This window comes from Panulirus ornatus, chromosome 5, assembly GCF_036320965.1.
Source record: "Panulirus ornatus isolate Po-2019 chromosome 5, ASM3632096v1, whole genome shotgun sequence".
Taxonomy (NCBI): Eukaryota; Metazoa; Arthropoda; class Malacostraca; order Decapoda; family Palinuridae; genus Panulirus; species Panulirus ornatus.
Genome location: NC_092228.1, coordinates 38,708,723 through 38,727,236, shown reverse-complemented (window position 1 = coordinate 38,727,236; position 18,514 = coordinate 38,708,723). Strand labels below are relative to the sequence as shown.

Genomic DNA, 18,514 nt, shown 5'->3' with positions numbered 1-18,514 from the left:
CCAGTAAGTCTCTTACTGCCACAATACACTTGCATTGTGGCCCAGTAAGTCCCTTACTGCCACAATACATTGTGGCCCAGTAAGTCCCTTACTGCCACAATACATTGTGGCCCAGTAAGTCCCTTACTGCCACAATACATTGTGGCCCAGTAAGTCCCTTACTGCCACAATACATTGTGGCCCAGTAAGTCCCTTACTGCCACAATACATTGTGGCCCAGTAAGTCCCTTACTGCCACAATACATTGTGGCCCAGTAAGTCCCTTACTGCCACAATACATTGTGGCCCAGTAAGTCCCTTACTGCCACAATACATTGTGGCCCAGTAAGTCCCTTACTGCCACAATACACTTACATTGTGGCCCAGTAAGTCCCTTACTGCCACAATACGGCCCAGTAAGTCCCTTACTGCCACAATACACTTACATTGTGGCCCAGTTAGTCCCTTACTGCCACAATACATTGTGGCCCAGTAAGTCCCTTACTGCCACAATACATTGTGGCCCAGTAAGGCAGTTGTGTAACTTGGCAGCAAGCCACCACATCACAAGTAGCTTTCCGTACGAGACTGATGATGTTAACGGTTGGTGGGTGGGTGGGCAGGTGGGTGTGTGGGTTTGTTGGTGGGTTGGTGGGTGGGCTGGATAGTTAATAACGAGAGTTACATTAACGGCAACAGTCAAGGCTTGGGCCTCGGGATTTCCCTAGTGTTGCTTCCAGTTATCTGGAGGCAGCATCCCGATGCGTGCACGTACAACTGGTCTTATGATGACAACACAACAACATGTACACAAATATATTAACTACCAACAATTACATGGAATAACTAGATGAATATACGTACATCATTCTTGTTAAACAACCACAGAACATATATTATGACGCCTCCGTAGGTAGAAGGTTGAGCTGTATCCTGCAGCAGGGACGACTTTGGAATGAGACATTACTCAACGATACAACACTACCTTCATCAACTGATGATGATGATCCAGTCTCGCCCAAGGTGACTTTTCACTCGTGGCCTAACCTAACCTAACCCACACTTGTGTGTACATATTCCATGTTCATGTGGGTCAGTAGTGAGGGAGGAGTATTAGTTTCAGGATAGTCAGTGTTACTGTCCACATGACCCAGCCACCTGACGACACTGGCTCGTTGAATGTGACGTCACCTCACCAGGATCAACCCCACCATCACTACCTGAGATCCTACCATCTTATGGTCGACCATCAGACACTTATCAACCACGTCGACCTCATCCCCTCCCTCCCTCCCTCCCTCCCTACCTGGAGTGAAGTAGTTAAGCAACCAACCACCTGGGCCGGGGAAGCCCCAACATGGCCCGCCACACACACACTGTACCTCACACTTTACTCTTATTAGCAAATGACGGTGTCGTTATTTGTACCACAGTGTACCGTAGACACGACCACAGTACTGTGGTTCACACCGGTACCACAGTGTACCGTAGACACGACCACAGTACTGTGGTTCACACCGGTACCACAGTGTACCGTAGACACGACCACAGTACCGTGGTTCACACCGGTACCACAGTGTACCGTAGACACGACCACAGTACCGTGGTTCACACCGGTACCACAGTGTGCCACACTTTCACTTCATTTATTGTCCTCAAAGTCCAGGTCTACGTGACCCTGGGTTCCAGTGCACGGCTTCCAGGTTTCTTTTCCAGAAAACTAAATCTTTGCCATTTTAATGTCAGTGGACGGAGCAGTTTGGCGAGAGATGCAGGTGTTCACCTCGGGTCTGGGCTACTGGAACGTGACGACATGACAAACAATGGAGTTAAGACAACAATATAAACAAAACATCACGAGGAGGAGGAGGAGGAGGATTGCACCCTACCTGGGACAGCCAGGACCCCTGGGATGGTCCTAGGGACAGCCAGGACCCCTGGGATGGTCCTAGGGACAGCCAGGACCCCTGGGATGGTCCTAGGGACAGCCAGGACCCCTGGGATGCTCCTAGGGACAGCCAGGACCCCTGGGATGCTCCTAGGGACAGCCAGGACCCCTGGGATGGTCCTAGGGACAGCCAGGACCCCTGGGATGGTCCTAGGGACAGCCAGGACCCATGGGATGGTCCTAGGGACAAGCCAGGACCCCTGGGATGCTCCTAGGGACAGCCAGGACCCCTGGGATGCTTCCAAGGCTGGCCAGGATCCCCAGAATGTTCTTCAAGTAGGCCCCCCTTCCCCATGTCTAGGATGGCCTTAATAGGTCAACATGGAATGCAATTATGATGGAGGGAAACAAGTACACTTTCTTATGTAACCTTGGCGTTCTGTCCCAGACCCAGGCGACGGGCACAAACCCTCCGGAACCATCGTTAAGTATCGGTAAGTAGACATCCCTTGTAAGTAAGAGAAGCATGAGGAATATAACGTCGATAAAATACCGAAGTATTCTTAATGGTACATGACTTGCTCTCGTGTGACACGTTATCACAAATAACCCAACTGGAAGTGTATGTATGAACACATCCTGAGGGTACCAACCCTAACTCACACACTCTCTCTCTCTCTCTCTCTCTCTCTCTCTCTCTCTCTCTCTCTCTCTCTCTCTCTCTCTCTCTCTCTCTCTCTCTCCATGAGTAATGCAGGAAGGTGCTCTCGGAGGCCGGGTGAGCCTAGGATCAGTAATATATGCTGACCCACGCCACGAACGGCATCTTAAAGTTACTGTCTACTACACTAACACTACCGTAGACCAGTCCCACTGTGGATACATGGACGGACGCACCCACTGTGGATACATGACGGACGCACCCACTGTGGATACATGGACGGACGCACCCACTGTGGATACATGGACGGACGCACCCACTGTGGATACATGACGGACGCACCCACTGTGGATACATGGACGGACGCACCCACTGTGGATACATGGACAGATACAGCAGCAGTGGTCTGGGGGAAGGTTCAACATGGCGTCTCCTGACAATCCTTATCATAAAATAAAACTCTGCAACTTTGATACTGCCACAAGCAGGTAACCTTCATGTACATCTTATATACAACTAGACAACGAATGAATCACGAAACAATACGACGAAAATATGTACAAGTGTGATGCGAGCGACACGAATATCTCCATAAAGGAAGCCACGAATATATTTGAAAAAAATCAGGAGCTGAGGAAGGGGTAACGTTGCTCTCCCATCTCTCCTGACCACACCAGGGATAACACACAACCTAACTCTTGCTCCTCCCTGAACCTCACACATGACCAAGTCTCCAGCTTATCATAACTGAAGACTGACCTCTGAAGACAACGTTGCGACCCCTGGTAAGGTGGCCCAACTCTTGACCCGACCCTCTGTGGTGGTCAGGTCTATATCGTCGCCTCGTTCGTGTGGTCAGCAGGATCAAGACATACAGAAGACGGGGTAGCGGAGGGTGGCCAGTAACACATCTGGTCACACACGGAGACCAAGCAACCAGTATGACACTCTGCCTCCATGTCAGGCAGAGTGTCAATGTTCAGAACAAAGACAACAAAACCAAACATGAACACGTGAAGTGATGGTTCACGTCGCAGGTGACGACCTGCCATAGTAGTCATCATAACAGAAGGCAACCATCATCATGACCACAAGCCCAGCCACCACCCCACACCACACGGTGCAGCAGAAAGCACCAGATAGCCAAGGTCAGGCAGGAACCATTCCTACATCTTAACTACCGTGAACCACCACAACATACAGTCGCTGTCTATTATCATTCCAGCAGTGGTAACGTCCCCTACATGATCAGCCAGGGCACACACAGTACACACATACTATGTACCAGCGGGGAGGGGAGAGTATGTTTATACTGGATCCTGATGTGGGGAGGAAGAGCGGGGAGGGGAGAGTGTTATAAGAATCTGATGTACTCCCCCGTCCACACTGATCTCATGGACACAGGATATCTGCAGCTTCCATGTTCCAGGAAAGAAGTAGTTATCATAACGGTCAATCCTCATGTGGTTGGCGTTTCTTTGTCTCTTCTTCGCTACCTTGCTAACGCGAGAAACGGCGAGCCGAGCGAGTATGCACACACACACACACACACACACACACACACACACACACACACACACACCGTTGAGTCCACTGCACGTGACCACAAGATGTAATCTCACCAACAATAGGAAAGTTGTGAGTTGTGGGTGTGAAGGTTGTTGTTAGTGTGGAGTGGCAAGATGACGGTAGGAAGAGGTAGCTACACCCACCAGGAAACTTGCTACATATGCACAACGCATGACACAGTATGTCATCACAGTCTCCACTACACAGTACAGGAGGTCTGGTGATGGTATGTGACCACTGATTGTCTGAACCAACACCACCACGACAGTATTACAAGATCCTTCATTTGAAGTCTTTAAGAACCATTTAATCAGGGTAACATTTATATCAGACCCAACCTGGGTAACACTGAATACATGAACAACTGTAACACACCCGAGGATAAGATACAGTAGTACTGTAACACTGATTATCAACTGTAGCTCCGAGACCCATGATAGTACAATCATCACGACTACCACATGTCCTGTGTCCACACACCTCGTCAGATTGTGTGGGTACATCACATGTCTCAGCTGAATACATCTGACCATCTACAACACAATTACAACCAACCTCATTATCAAAATACAACATGACTCAAGACCCTGACCATGAAGACTAGTGTATTTATGCAATGATGAACATCAAGGTTCATCACCACAACTACCACACTATCTATTAATACCACCACCACATTATCTATCACCACCACCACTATCTATCAACACCACCACCACACTACCACCACACTATCACCACTATCTCTCACCACCATCACACAACATCGTAAGCGCCAGGTATTACAACATTATAATCATGAAAGTCTTCCTCACAATTGGTAACACTGACAACCAACCCTATTGTGAATGACGTCACTTTTCCCTTGAAAATAAAATCTTAAATATTGTTACGAAATGTTCATCTGCTCATAACAGGAAAGTGAAGCCTGAACCCACCATACAGCAGCACACACTGCGGGGTGTACATACACCAGCACAAAGTGCAGGTGTACATACAGCAGTAATGAAGGGTCATATGTTTAGTGAGAGGGTGTACGGTGTTAGACATATGTTTAGTGAGAGGGTGTACGGTGTTAGACATATGTTTAGTGAGAGGGTGTACGTAGCTAGGACGCCATTTGGTAAACATGTGATTGTCCAAAACGTATGTCTTGGACAATCACATGTTTACCAAATGGCGTCCTAACTCCGTCTCTTCGATGTATATCAACTGACTGTTATATTTCTCTCTTGTGTCTCCCCTGATGATGTGATTATTACACGAAAGTGCACTTGGGAACTTTTCGAGTTTCATTTTCCCCGTGGACTCATAGGAATATCTTCACGCGTAAAATTGTGATCCCTTCCAATATATATATATATATATATATATATATATATATATATATATATATATATATATATGCACACAAGTTTACCAGCCTAGCCTTGAACTTGCCCAGTTTGCGGGCTGGTCTGGCTAGCAATGTGGTTATACTAACGTGCTAAACTTAACGGACAAAGTCCTGGTTACATTTAGCTTCACTTTACCGCAGTGGCACCAAACCTTCAAACGACGAAAATCTTCTCTTTTACCAAAGACCAGAGACTTTCCGTGCAATTGGTACACATCAGTCAGCTAAAGCCCCAGCTTCCGCCAGCTTAAGGCGCCAGCTTGAAAAAATTAGTTCAAGTTTGTTGGTCAAGTTCTTACTGACTTTCTTACCCAAACCATGGAAATATATTTGTGGTCTTCCATCCAGTCATAAGGTCCACCTAACAATAAGTGCTGGATTATCAACCTTGGGTCGTAGGCTTATGGTTACTAATCTGTGTTTAACTTTACTATCATCAAGAGATAATGATGATGACCATGATGATGACCATGATGATGATGATGATGACCATGATGAACGACAACAAACTGTCGTACGTATAGTAAGGTCAAGAAGCATCATCAAGGAGGAAACATTGATCAAGACTTGTGTAATGTACTAATACAGAATCAAACAAATATAAGAATCCTTCAATAATGACGGACTGGATAGTTAATATACAACCTCCAGAAACAATCATGTAACAACTACAGAAACATTTAAAATAAAACTTGATGTATGGATGAAGTAAGTTCCAGATGAACCCACAACAGGTAATGATGTGTGGCGACGGAGACGAGTGGTGAGCACGACGTGTCAGCCCCAGCATTGGGCAAAGTCTTCAGTAATTGTAGGTTGGCTTTCTCGCCCTCTTTCTCATCCTCTCTAATGTAGGCAAATTATATAATTATGACAAAAAGTTAGTGAAAATGAAGCCATCTTTTGTTTGTTCCTGACGCAAACTTGCTGATGCAAGAGTTATATAATAATACTAATACTACTAATAATAATAAAACTTGATCGCCGTTTCCGGCGTTCTCGAGGAAGCGCCAGGAGCAGACGAAGAAAAGCCGCAATCCGCTAACATTGATACACTAGCTGTCATGTGTAATGCATCCAAACCACAGCTCCCTATCCACAACCAGGCCTCACAAAACTTTCCAAGTTTACCCGGACGCATCACATGCCCTGGTTCAGTCCACTGACAGCACGTCAACCCCAGTATAGCACATCGTTCCAATTTACTCATTCCGTGCACGCCTTTCACCTTCCTGCGTGTTCAGGCCCCGATTGCTCAAAATCTCTAACCTTCCACCTCCAATTTGGTCTCCCACTTCTCCTTGTTCCCTCCACCTCTGACACATATTTCCTCTTTGTCAATCTTTCCTCTCCATGTGACAAAACCATTTCAACACATCCTCTTCCGCTCTATCAACCACACTCTTTTACTATCACATATCTCTCACCCTATATATATATATATATATATATATATATATAATGTGTGTGTGTGTGTGGAGAGAGAATTCTATCATCAGGTGAGGTAGGTGTGAGGGTGGTGGAGAGTGGCGTGAAGAAACTAGACCAGACCAGACCAAGGAGACCCGGGACTCGCCTGGTGGGTCCGCTTGCAAGCACAGGAGGGGGGAGGGGGAGGGGGCAGACACGAGGAGAGAGTTGGGCGAACGGCAGCCTTCAGTAGGCAACCCTCCCCACCAACACAGGAAAGACAAGGCTATCCACCACACGAGAGAGAGAGAGAGAGAGAGAGAGAGAGAGAGAGAGAGAGAGAGAGAGAGAGAGAGAGAGAGAGAGCGCAACACAACAAACTCGTTAATGTACTTTCACTGGGAAAGTGATTCTCCTATTAGCTCCGTTCTCTCCCCCGCTCCTCCCTCCCTCCCTCGTTCCTCCCCTTCACTCCCCCGCACTTCCCGGTCTGGGGGGGGGGGGTGAGCGATTGTTCCTTGGTGAGGCGCCTCCCGCAACCGTGGGAAACTACAGAAGCTGGTGGCGTCATTATGTGGGAGCCAAGTGAACCAGCATAACGGTCCCCCCACACTGCCACACCCCTCTACCTCCTGTCATCACCTGCTCCTCATACTGTACGGCCAGGCACCTCCTGTACACCTCATATGTTGTACAGTACGGCCAGGCACCTCCTGTACACCTCATATGTTGTACATTACGGCCAGGCACCTCCTGTACACCTCATATGTTGTACATTACGGCCAGGCAGATGTACATTAGTGGAGCCACATCATCTTATGAAGTTATTCATGCAACATTGTAAACATCAGACAAGTGTGTGTCTAGATGGCACCAACATATTGACCTCGGTAGCATCTGTAACTATACCAGTGTGTTTGTACAATCTCTCTAGCCAGTCATTTCCATACGGAGTCTTTTGTTTGTTGGCAAGAAAGTAACGTATCCATGGAAGCAGTCTTGCCCTGCTCCTGCCCGGGGATGTACCAGCGTTATTATTGTCCTTGTATGTAGGGAGACGTCAAATGCTTTATGGAAGTCCACATACAAGACACTGGAGACACTCTTCTGTGTACGACTTGTTCTCTCGTACATGTCGGAAACATTCCTACGTTTACCTTCGCTGTATACTGGTTGTCTACCAGTTACGTTCTTCTTGTTAATATACATATATTTCCTCCCTAATTATCCCATCCAGTATACCCCATACCATCCAGTATATCCCATACCATCCAGTATACCCCATACCATCCAGTATACCCCATACCATCCAGTATACCCCATACCATCCAGTATACCACATACCATCCAGTATACCACATACCATCCAGTATACCCCATACCATCCAGTATACCCCATACCATCCAGTATACCCCATACCATCCAGTATACCCCATACCATCCAGTATACCCCATACCATCCAGTATACCCCATACCATCCAGTATACCCCATACGACTGTGTGGTGGGGTTGAGGCAATGTTCCTGGGGCGGGTCGTAAGACGGTGTGACATTTGACCTTCACCATTATCTTGGGACACTATCTTCCTGCAGCGATATCATGAACATGTGACGTACCCTCTCTCTGCTCTTCACACTTCCACATATGTGGTAATCCCACGAGTCTTATATTGCTTATGACCTTTAGTGTAATCATCTGGTTGTCCTTTAACTACATGATTTCCAAGAGCTCCTCCTCCTTCCTCCCCACCTGAGTGGTCCTGGGTCTTGTGTGTATGTCGCTATGATCATCCTCAGTGTGTGTAGTGTAGGGAGTTCACTCTGTGTGTGTGTGTAGGGGGAGGGAGTTCACTGTGTGTGTGTGTGTGTAGGGGGAGGGAGTTCACTGTGTGTGTGTGTGTGTGTGTGTGTGTGTGTAGGGGGAGGGAGTTTGGTAGCAGTACTCCACATTCACGACAGGTAGTCATGGTTGGGGTGGCCTCTTACTGGTACTGAGGTGCCGCATTTACTGGTGTAGTTCAGACCCTCCAGCCAGCGGTGCACCAGGCCACTGTCGACCCAACATCCGGGACCTCAAGGTTGCTCAGTTTCCGCGGCAGATTGTCTCAAAAACATATAGGTCACCTGCTCTACTGCCACACAGCTCCTGGGTACACCTGGGGTTGCCATACACACACACCACAACCACAGGGTTGCCATACACAGACACCACAACCGCAGGGTTGTCATAAAACAAGTGAAGTTCGCCACAATGTATGACGCGTTTATATATTACTTGTGTATGGTTGTTAAGTGGTTCCGGAAGCACCATAATAGAACAGTAGAAGGTCATGCACGATGGTACATACCGTATATAGACGTTAGTCAGTTGTTGTTTTTAAACATCACACTCATTCACAAACACGGCTCCCGAGGATGTGGGTCTGACCTCTGACCTACTAACTCGAAAAGGACAGGACATCCTAACCACTGGTCACACTGTCGTGCCTCCAGGTCACACCGTCGTGCCTCCAGGTCACACCGTCGTGCCTCCAGGTCACACCGTCGTGCCTCCAGGTCACACCGTCGTGCCAGCATGTAAACACGGACAGTTCCAATCCACGTACAGCTGCCAAACTAGTTATATGTGATCAGTAACCGGGTACAGATGTTCACTCTATCATGGAAGGAGTACTTTCTCAGAACACAAGATCTGTGCAAGATAAACTGGTGTCACACCGAGCAGCGGGGATAGAGACAAGCCCTGACAACCAAGGTAAAGTATACAGCCACAATGACGGGTTTACCTTGAGCAGTGATTTCCCTCCGTCACTGTTGTTAACAGTGAAGGTTTTACCTTACACCGGCCAGCAAGCAGTGCTGGCTGTGGAGATGGCGCATCAGGAATATGTGGTAACCTGTCTACTGCTCGCTCTCTCTCTCTCTCTCTCTCTCTCTGCTACCACTGCAGTAGAGACCACCTTAAATACAGAGACAAGCTGACCATTACTTATGTCACTTTCAGTAGTCTACCTTCCCCCACACTACCCATCTACCCTCCACACACTACCCATCTCCCCTCCCCACACTACCCATCTCCCCTCCCCCACATTTCCCATCTACCCTCCCCACACTACTCCCCTCCCCACACTACCCATCTCCTCACAAACACCCCGCTGACCAACTCTAACCATCTTATAGGAAGGAATAAAGAGGTTGGGGAGAAACCCCAGCTGGTGCAATACGAAGCTACACTGGTGTGAGGGAGACCGGGGGTGGGCTGGTGGAGGAGGAAGCAACACTGGTGTGAGGGAGACCGGGAGTGGGCTGGTGGAGGAGGAAGCTACACTGGTGTGAGGGAGACCGGGGGTGGGCTGGTGGAGGAGGAAGCAACACTGGTGTGAGGGAGACCGGGAGTGGGCTGGTGGAGGAGGAAGCTACACTGGTGTGAGGGAGACCGGGGGTGGGCTGGTGGAGGAGGAAGCAACACTGGTGTGAGGGAGACCGGGAGTGGGCTGGTGGAGGAGGAAGCTACACTGGTGTGAGGGAGACCGGGGGTGGGCTGGTGGAGGAGGAAGCAACACTGGTGTGAGGGAGACCGGGAGTGGGCTGGTGGAGGAGGAAGCTACACTGGTGTGAGGGAGACCGGGAGTGGGCTGGTGGAGGAGGAAGCAACACTGGTGTGAGGGAGACCGGGGGTGGGCTGGTGGAGGAGGAAGCAACACTGGTGTGAGGGAGACCGGGGGTGGGCTGGTGGAGGAGGAAGCAACACAAACATCAAGAAGACAAAGAAGACAAACCAGGAGAACGAGAAGACGAAAAGGAAGTGCATTAAGGTCGACCATCTGGAAAGAAACCGAGGAAAACACGACCTTCTGTCACGGACGGGGAGACAGACAGTCACCCACACAGCTGGGACTGGGGTGGTGACGGAAGATAACACTGTCATGGTAATGGACGGTAGTGGAGGTGACAGAACGGTTAGGGGGGGGACCATAACCTGTAACCCCCCCCCCAGCATGTTCCTTTGCACCTCTCCTGACCACACCCCATCCCCCCCCCTCCCTTCCCCCCACCTGCGGATATCCGAGGTCATGCGTGGCTTGCTGGCCCGTCCTCTGTTCCGCTGTGACGCAACACCTTCCCGGGTGACGCAACACGTCCCCAGTGACGCAACCTTTACTTTCAATCCACGTATTGCTGCCTCTCACGTCAGGTTGTGTGTGTGTGTGTGTGTGTGTGTGTGTGTGTGTGTGTCAGTACTACACAGGTCATGACAGTGGTCGGTTCACTGATGATCACGATGTCAGGCTGTGTTGTGTGACAGTGTTGTGTGACAGTGACGTTGTGTTGTGTGACAGTGACGCTGTGTTGTGTGACAGTGACGCTGTGTTGTGTGACAGTGACGCTGTGTTGTGTGACAGCCAGTTATACACCACACCACACCTGACGTCAATAACACCAGCAGGGCCAGGCATCCACCACCCAGCCAGTAAACCTTCAACAAAAATGCCACAAAAGTCCACAGACTAAAGCTAGAGAGAGAGAGAGAGAGAGAGAGAGAGAGAGAGAGAGAGAGAGAGAGAGAGAGAGATAGCGCATTTTCCAGGCAGGACTACAGGGGAGGTTTAGTGTGAAACAAAACTGTGTAGCACGAGGCGTTAAACTGGATCACAACAGTCACTCCAACTGACTGTAGCTACAGTGCAGGGGGCCATGTTATACTGGACATTACAAGCCCTACACCATGTTATCTGGTGGTAGACTATGTTATACTGGTGGTAGACTATGTTATACAAGCAGCAGACCACAGATATATGCAAGAGGTTTACCAGCACATACCCTCATGTCAGGTTCTGCGTGATAATGTGTGGCTGTAGTGATGACTTACATTGTATTATGGAAATAGTTGGTCAACATATCGACATAACGAAGACAAAGTTCGCTTCCCTATACATCAACCGGTTACAAGACTATATGATCCAATACTTCAAAGAAAGAAAAGTTCTGATATCATTCAATTATTGAAAAAATCATATTAAATGTGAACACTGAACACATGGTAACCCCGCCCCCTGGTCGAGGTCAACACACACACACACACACACACACACACACACCACAACTTCATAAAACCAAATATTAAAGCAACACCGAGAAGGTTGTAGTGAAGGCGGAACGAAACCTGTTCACGGTTATAATCCTTCCTACTGACCCTGGGTCTTAACCAGGGGGGCTGGCTTCCCTCCTCCCATGTACACACACTTACTGGGGTTTCAGTGGCACCCTTCTGATCTGCCTGCATGGGGTGAGGGAGGGAGGGAAGGGGGTTCCATGTCTGGATCTCGTCGTTTCAGATATATTTCCGGAGATATTACCAAGTCTGCTATGATGCTTTCATGATACTATCTCTACTGATGATAGAACCATCCATAATGGTGCTACTACACCTTACCCTTCCTTACCACAACAACAACAACTGTTCTTCACTGAAAATACATCATGAAAAACATGGTTGAAAAACCCTGACCCTTCCTCTCTGACGAAAAATAAAGCTTTACAGATTTACAATGTGTGGATTACTGGGGGAGAGTTCTACACCCCAGCTCTACTGGGGGAGAGTTCTACACCCCAGCTCTACTGGGGGAGAGTTCTACACCCCAGCTCTACTGGGGGAGACTTGTGACCCAAGCCTTGGTCTGGGAGAGGGGTACACCCCAGCAGCAGGGGGTTGGTGTTCGTCAGAAGGGTCACTGTACATGCAGACGACGAGGTAGGCATCACGGGGTAGGTTAAGTTCTAGGTAGATTAAGGTAGGAAGCTGGTGTGTGGAGGAAGGCTGGTTGACACTGAGGGTACACCTTCATAATGCGACACTAACACGACCCTTACATATGATACACATCTACCATATATCGTCACATACATCCTCCAGTATTCAAGATCTACACTACAGATACACGCCTGAGCAGCTACAGGAGAGCGTGTGACCTCGTCCACTACATCACCAGAACCAGATCAGTAAGTACAACTGACCAGTCCACATGGCCAACACCATCCCGGGTCCCCTACTGTCTGACCTGACCTAACCTCCACCTGGTGATGTCTGTTGCTGAGGTTAGGATGGCCCAGCTGGGCTGGTCTCCTACCACAAACTGGACTGATATCCTGCCATGTGAAGGATGTGCCAGGATCCTACTTTGCTGTATCATGCTGTGACTCACTACAAGGGAAACAATCCACCACACTACGCCACACTACGAAGTACCCCCCACCACACTACGAGGTGCCCCCCACCACACTACGAGGTACCCCCACCACACTACGAAGTACCCCCCACCACACTACGAAGTACCCCCCACCACACTACGAGGTACCCCCCACCACACTACGAGGTACCCCCCACCACACTACGAGGTGCCCCCACCACACTACGAAGTACCCCCCACCACACTACGAGGTACCCCCCACCACCACACTATCTTCCTGGGTGTGAACGAGGGGTACCTCCCTCCCAACCAGGCATGTGTGTGCGTCGGTGCAACGGACAGCCTCGTGTGCTACCATAGGTCATGAAAACAATGCATTTTATATCCAGAGTAAACATGATGGTCGGACACCACACCAGACACCTCCAACGCATCGTTTCTGGCTCCATCCTGAGAGAGAGAGAGAGAGAGAGAGAGAGAGAGAGAGAGAGAGAGAGAGAGAGAGTATTGCCCAACAGAAGCAATATAAAAGCCATTCTCGTTAACAATGACGCATGAGAATATATACGCAATATATCACACGTCCTCACCAACATGACACTCGCCTTCCTACATCTTCCTTTACAACTCTCCCCTCAACGTGTCACCCCATAATATCTCCCCTGGAGGGGAGGAAACTTCCCACGGTGCAGTAACTTCTTGTTGTCGTTGTAAGACTAACAATATTTAAGCTCAACCAACGTGACAAGGGAGACGGTTCCACTATGTGGCCAATATGGCCATCATCAGAGAACTCTCTCAACCCTGCACACGGTGGCTGGGGCAAACAATGTGTCACACAACGCCCCATATATATACAATGCCACAGTGAAACCTTGTCGGCCTACCAAACATTTTCTAATGCCACATCACAGTTGCATTTTAGTATTTTGTCGTCTGTCCTCTGGCCTTGATTACAAACTGTAGACGCCTGGGCATGAAACTAGCAAGGTTCCTGAAGCAGTCTAGGTCCACGTTTTGTATCCATACGGTCTTGATCTCCTGAATGAGGCAAGTGTTGCAGGAAGCAGCCGCCTGACAGTGCGTTCTGAGCAGCCAGAAATCTCAAACATATACACATGTTGTCGCTTCCTTGCGAGAATCCGTGTTTTCTCCTCATCAGAAAGGTAAGAGACAACCATGTGAAACACATCTGGGAGCTATACAGCGACCAGAACAGAAATGTCAAAAACGAAGTGGCGGCCACGAGAAGTGAAGACTGAACAACCTTCCTCAAGATAGCCTGAGGCATACTGAGGCGGCTTACTGGTGCTCACATTGTTAGAAACAGTAGTCTCACCGACCTCAACCCCCTGAGAGCGTCGCTTCCATAACCCCACACTAAACCTCAGCCATGTATCGTCTTTGAAAACTTACGGGCAGCGGCACCTGTTCCTGGATCTCTTGACCTCATCTAATGATGGATTACCCATGTGAACCCCACCCTCAGCAGGGTGACATCCGGGTCATGTGTGGTGAGGACGTCACCCACACGCCTGAGACATCTTGCTCACACAGTGACGACGGTAATTATAACATTAAGGACCGTCGTCCACCAAGGTCGTTGTGTGCACCTCCCTCTGGCTCAGTGTGGACTCGAGTGAGTCCACACTGAGCCCAAAGGTCAGGCCAGGCCAGGTGGAGGAGCACGTAGACCCACAACGGTACAACAAGAGAGGGACGCCCCCCCGCCACAGTGACCTACAAGAGAAAATCGTTGTGTATAAAACCAGCGTGCTTACCAGGGCAGAGTCAGGTCAAAGGTCAGGGCAGATTAGAGTCCCTGAGATATTAAAGACGCAATTGCACGAGCAAGAGGTCATCAACACTGGCGTCAAGGCTGGTAAACCCATCTATTGCCTTCATAAAGTCGACCATCACACACTTCATACCAGACTGACCCTGAACACAAGCGTAAGAGTGACGAGCGTCACTGTCATACGCACATGACTGCTTCAGCAGCTGCGTCAGTCACACACACGTGACCCCCCCCCCCTCTCCCCCACCAACCTCCCTCGCATACATGTATGTCTCTGGCAATGTTCCTGGACTGGTCGATCGTCTGGTAGTGTTCGAGGACTGGTCGATCGTCTGGTAGTGTTCGAGGACTGATCGATCGTCTGGTAGTGTTCGTGGACTGGTCGATCGTCTGGTAGTGTTCGAGGACTGGTCGATCGTCTGGTAGTGTTCGTGGACTGGTCGATCGTCTGGTAGTGTTCGTGAACTGGTCGATCGTCTGGTAGTGTTCGAGGACTGGTCGATCGTCTGGTAGTGTTCGTGGACTGGTCGATCGTCTGGTAGTGTTCGTGGACTGGTCGATCGTCTGGTAGTGTTCGTGGACTGGTCGATCGTCTAGTAGTGTTCGTGGACTGGTCGATCGTCTGGTAGTGTTCGAGGACTGGTCGATCGTCTAGTGGTGTTCGTGGACTGGTCGATCGTCTGGTAGTGTTCGTGGACTGGTCGATCGTCTTCACGTTATTCTCCCAGTCGCCTTAGAACTGTCTTCTCTGGTGAAGCAACACCTTACTTATCTTACTAATTTACTTATCTTACTCACTTATCTTACTAACCAGTAATTACAGCAAGTTTCTGGCGAGGGCAGGGCTAACGCGTGGCGCTCACCACAAGCAAATCTCGTGTGTGTGTGTGTGGTGTGTGTGTGTGTGTGTGTGTAGACAGATGCTAGGACATACGTAGGACGAAGGCTGAAACTTGTCAGCCTCTGAAGTGTTGGCCCAGTGCGCAGCTGGCACTACCACCCGCGCTACTCAGGCGGGTACTGCCGGAAACACGTCTTCCCGGTTGGTGACTGCATACGAGAGAGAGAGAGAGAGAGAGAGAGAGAGAGAGAGAGAGAGAGAGAGAGAGAGAGAGAGAGAGAGAGAGAGAGAGAGAGAGTACCGCCACAATGATTCCTTAACATCTAACTAAACCTCTCTCTCCCCAGATCCCCTCCCTGTGACCCCCATAAGGTCACCAGCCACCCTCCCTGTGACCCTCACGAGGTCACCAGCCACCCTCCCTGTGACCCTCACGAGGTCACCAGCCACCCTCCCTGTGACCCTCACGAGGTCACCAGCCACCCTCCCTGTGACCCCCATGAGGTCACCAGCCACCCTCCCTGTGACCCTCATGAGGTCACCAGCCACCCTCCCTGTGACCCTCATGAGGTCACCAGCCACCCTCCCTGTGACCCCCTTTAAGGACAGCCTCCTCCCTGCCAGGCGAACCAACGCAGCGTAGACCAGCGTCATGTAACTGGTTGGCATTTCCTACGTCAGGACCAGACGCTGCCACACTACCCTACCCCCACCACACTACCCTACCCCCACCACACTACCCTACCCCCACCACACTACCCTACCCCCACCACACTACCCCCCACCATACCACACCACAGCCACTCTCAAGGTCAAGTGTACCAACACTACAACAGTAGCTGCTGTGTAGTATATCTACATCAATACGTTAATCTGTATATTGTGGGTAGTGCACAGTGTACACCCTGTACTACTCTTTAGTACACCTACGGGACTATGTACACTTTAACCTTCCTAATCTGTTTCTGGGAACAACACAAGCATTAACTGGCACATTTCTGCCTGTTAACTCGATTGTTATGGCGTAACCTTTGACCTGACCCTTGAACAATGGTCAGACTATCATATGGAAGGGTTGTGCTGAAGGGTCATAACATTATCCTCATAACATGGAAATATTATATATTATACTAGCCTTCCTCCACTACATAACATACTACCCTCCACTCAACATAGCAAGTTGTACGTACAGGAGGGGTGTGTCTCGTACGTACAGGAGGGGTGTGTCTCGTACGTACAGGAGGGAGAACGAGACCATCCAGACGAGGACAGAGGACGACGTCACATGGACGAGCTGCTCAAGTGGTCAGGGAGGAGTACAATGTACACATACGTACATTATGACGAAAATATATAAATACAGTATGTCTGGTACATCATTATTGAAAAAATATGAAAACAACTTGTGTGTGATTGCTATGACCTAACATCATGACTACATAACGAGATATGGCAAGAGTCAGCGAGGGAAAAATGCTAACCTTAAGATTCTCTATGTTGTAGTTACGGGCGAGGCCCTTATCAAGGTCAAGGTTGTCACACATGAGGAATATTACTACCATCTTCACATGGCTAATACTAGTTATACCATCCACTATATAGACCTGGCTAAAGAAGAATTTTCTTTCTTCTTGGTTTTGACTTTCCCCACGAAGGATCTGCCACACTACATACAGACACACACACACACACACACACACACACACACACACACACACACACACACACAGACACACACACACAGACACACACACAGACACACACACACACACACACACACACACAGAGACACAGCTGGCCACATTCGTTGTTCACACTTTCCTACAAAACGTCCACAGTAGCGCACTGCTGAGTCAGCCTCCCCCTGTGGATCACTTTGCTCTACTACAGATAACAGTCTAACCTGAGATGACCTCGTCATGAAGGGTCAGGTCTCGTGTCACGCACCACAACTAACCTTGCCTGACCTAGCTGACCTCTGCCTTTCCCGCCACCTGCAACAGAAAACGAACGGTTCAGTCAACAATGATCAATGTAAACAGAACATGTGAAGATGGTACGTCGCTTGAGCACGAGCCTGCTGTGTAGCTGCCGTCGTACCCCAAGGTCGTACCGTCGTGCTCAAAGATCATACAATCGTGCTCAAGGAGTTATGAGGTATTACAAGCATAATGTATTTACTCCTACCTACCTACCTACACACACACACACACACACACAACTGGCTGGTTCAGTAAACACTCCCCAGCCAGTGTAACCTTCACGGACAGACGGTACAAGTACCCTCCCACCGCACCAAGGACAACACGGACGGTGCACGTCATCTACCCGACCCACGCCAAGCTGTCACCATCTACGGATAGTAGGATTAATGTACTAACCACAACCCTTCACTACTACCTAACCTACCTATCTACCTACCTACCTATCTATGTACCAACTACCGACCTACGAGATTGTGCCATGATAGCAGGACTAGCGATACCACACGTCTTGCTTGATGTACGAGACAACTGGTCTCTCATGATGACGATGAGAGAGAGAGAGAGAGAGAGAGAGAGAGAGAGAGAGAGAGAGAGAGAGAGAGAGACAGAGAGCGGCGTAAGAGAAGTGGGTCAAGTTATGAGGTCAGACTGGGAGAGCTGATAAGCTGGATTGCTCTGCACTTGACTGTGTCAAGTGTTGGGATCAATTCTTCAGGTAATCTCAACATTATACATATATAGTTGTCTTGACCAATATGTACAAGAGACTGGTTTCCCCGAGACGTTACCACAGTACCA

General features: G+C 49.2%; 1 protein-coding gene across 10 annotated transcripts in view; it reads right to left on the bottom strand.

The window, feature by feature from the left end:
- LOC139748667 (hexosaminidase D-like) overlaps nt 1–18,514 on the bottom strand; it is a 111,360-nt gene that overhangs the window by 22,437 nt on the left and 70,409 nt on the right. For 8 of the 10 annotated variants that reach the window (XM_071661931.1, XM_071661936.1, XM_071661934.1 and 5 more), the window contains one exon: nt 17,689–17,725. The exons of 1 other annotated variant lie outside the window; for it this stretch is intronic. The gene's annotated coding sequence lies outside the window, so the exon portion shown is untranslated. Of the gene's footprint in view, nt 1–17,634; nt 17,726–18,514 lie in introns of all 10 variants that reach the window. One more of the 10 variants, XM_071661941.1, reaches the window with a different exon arrangement.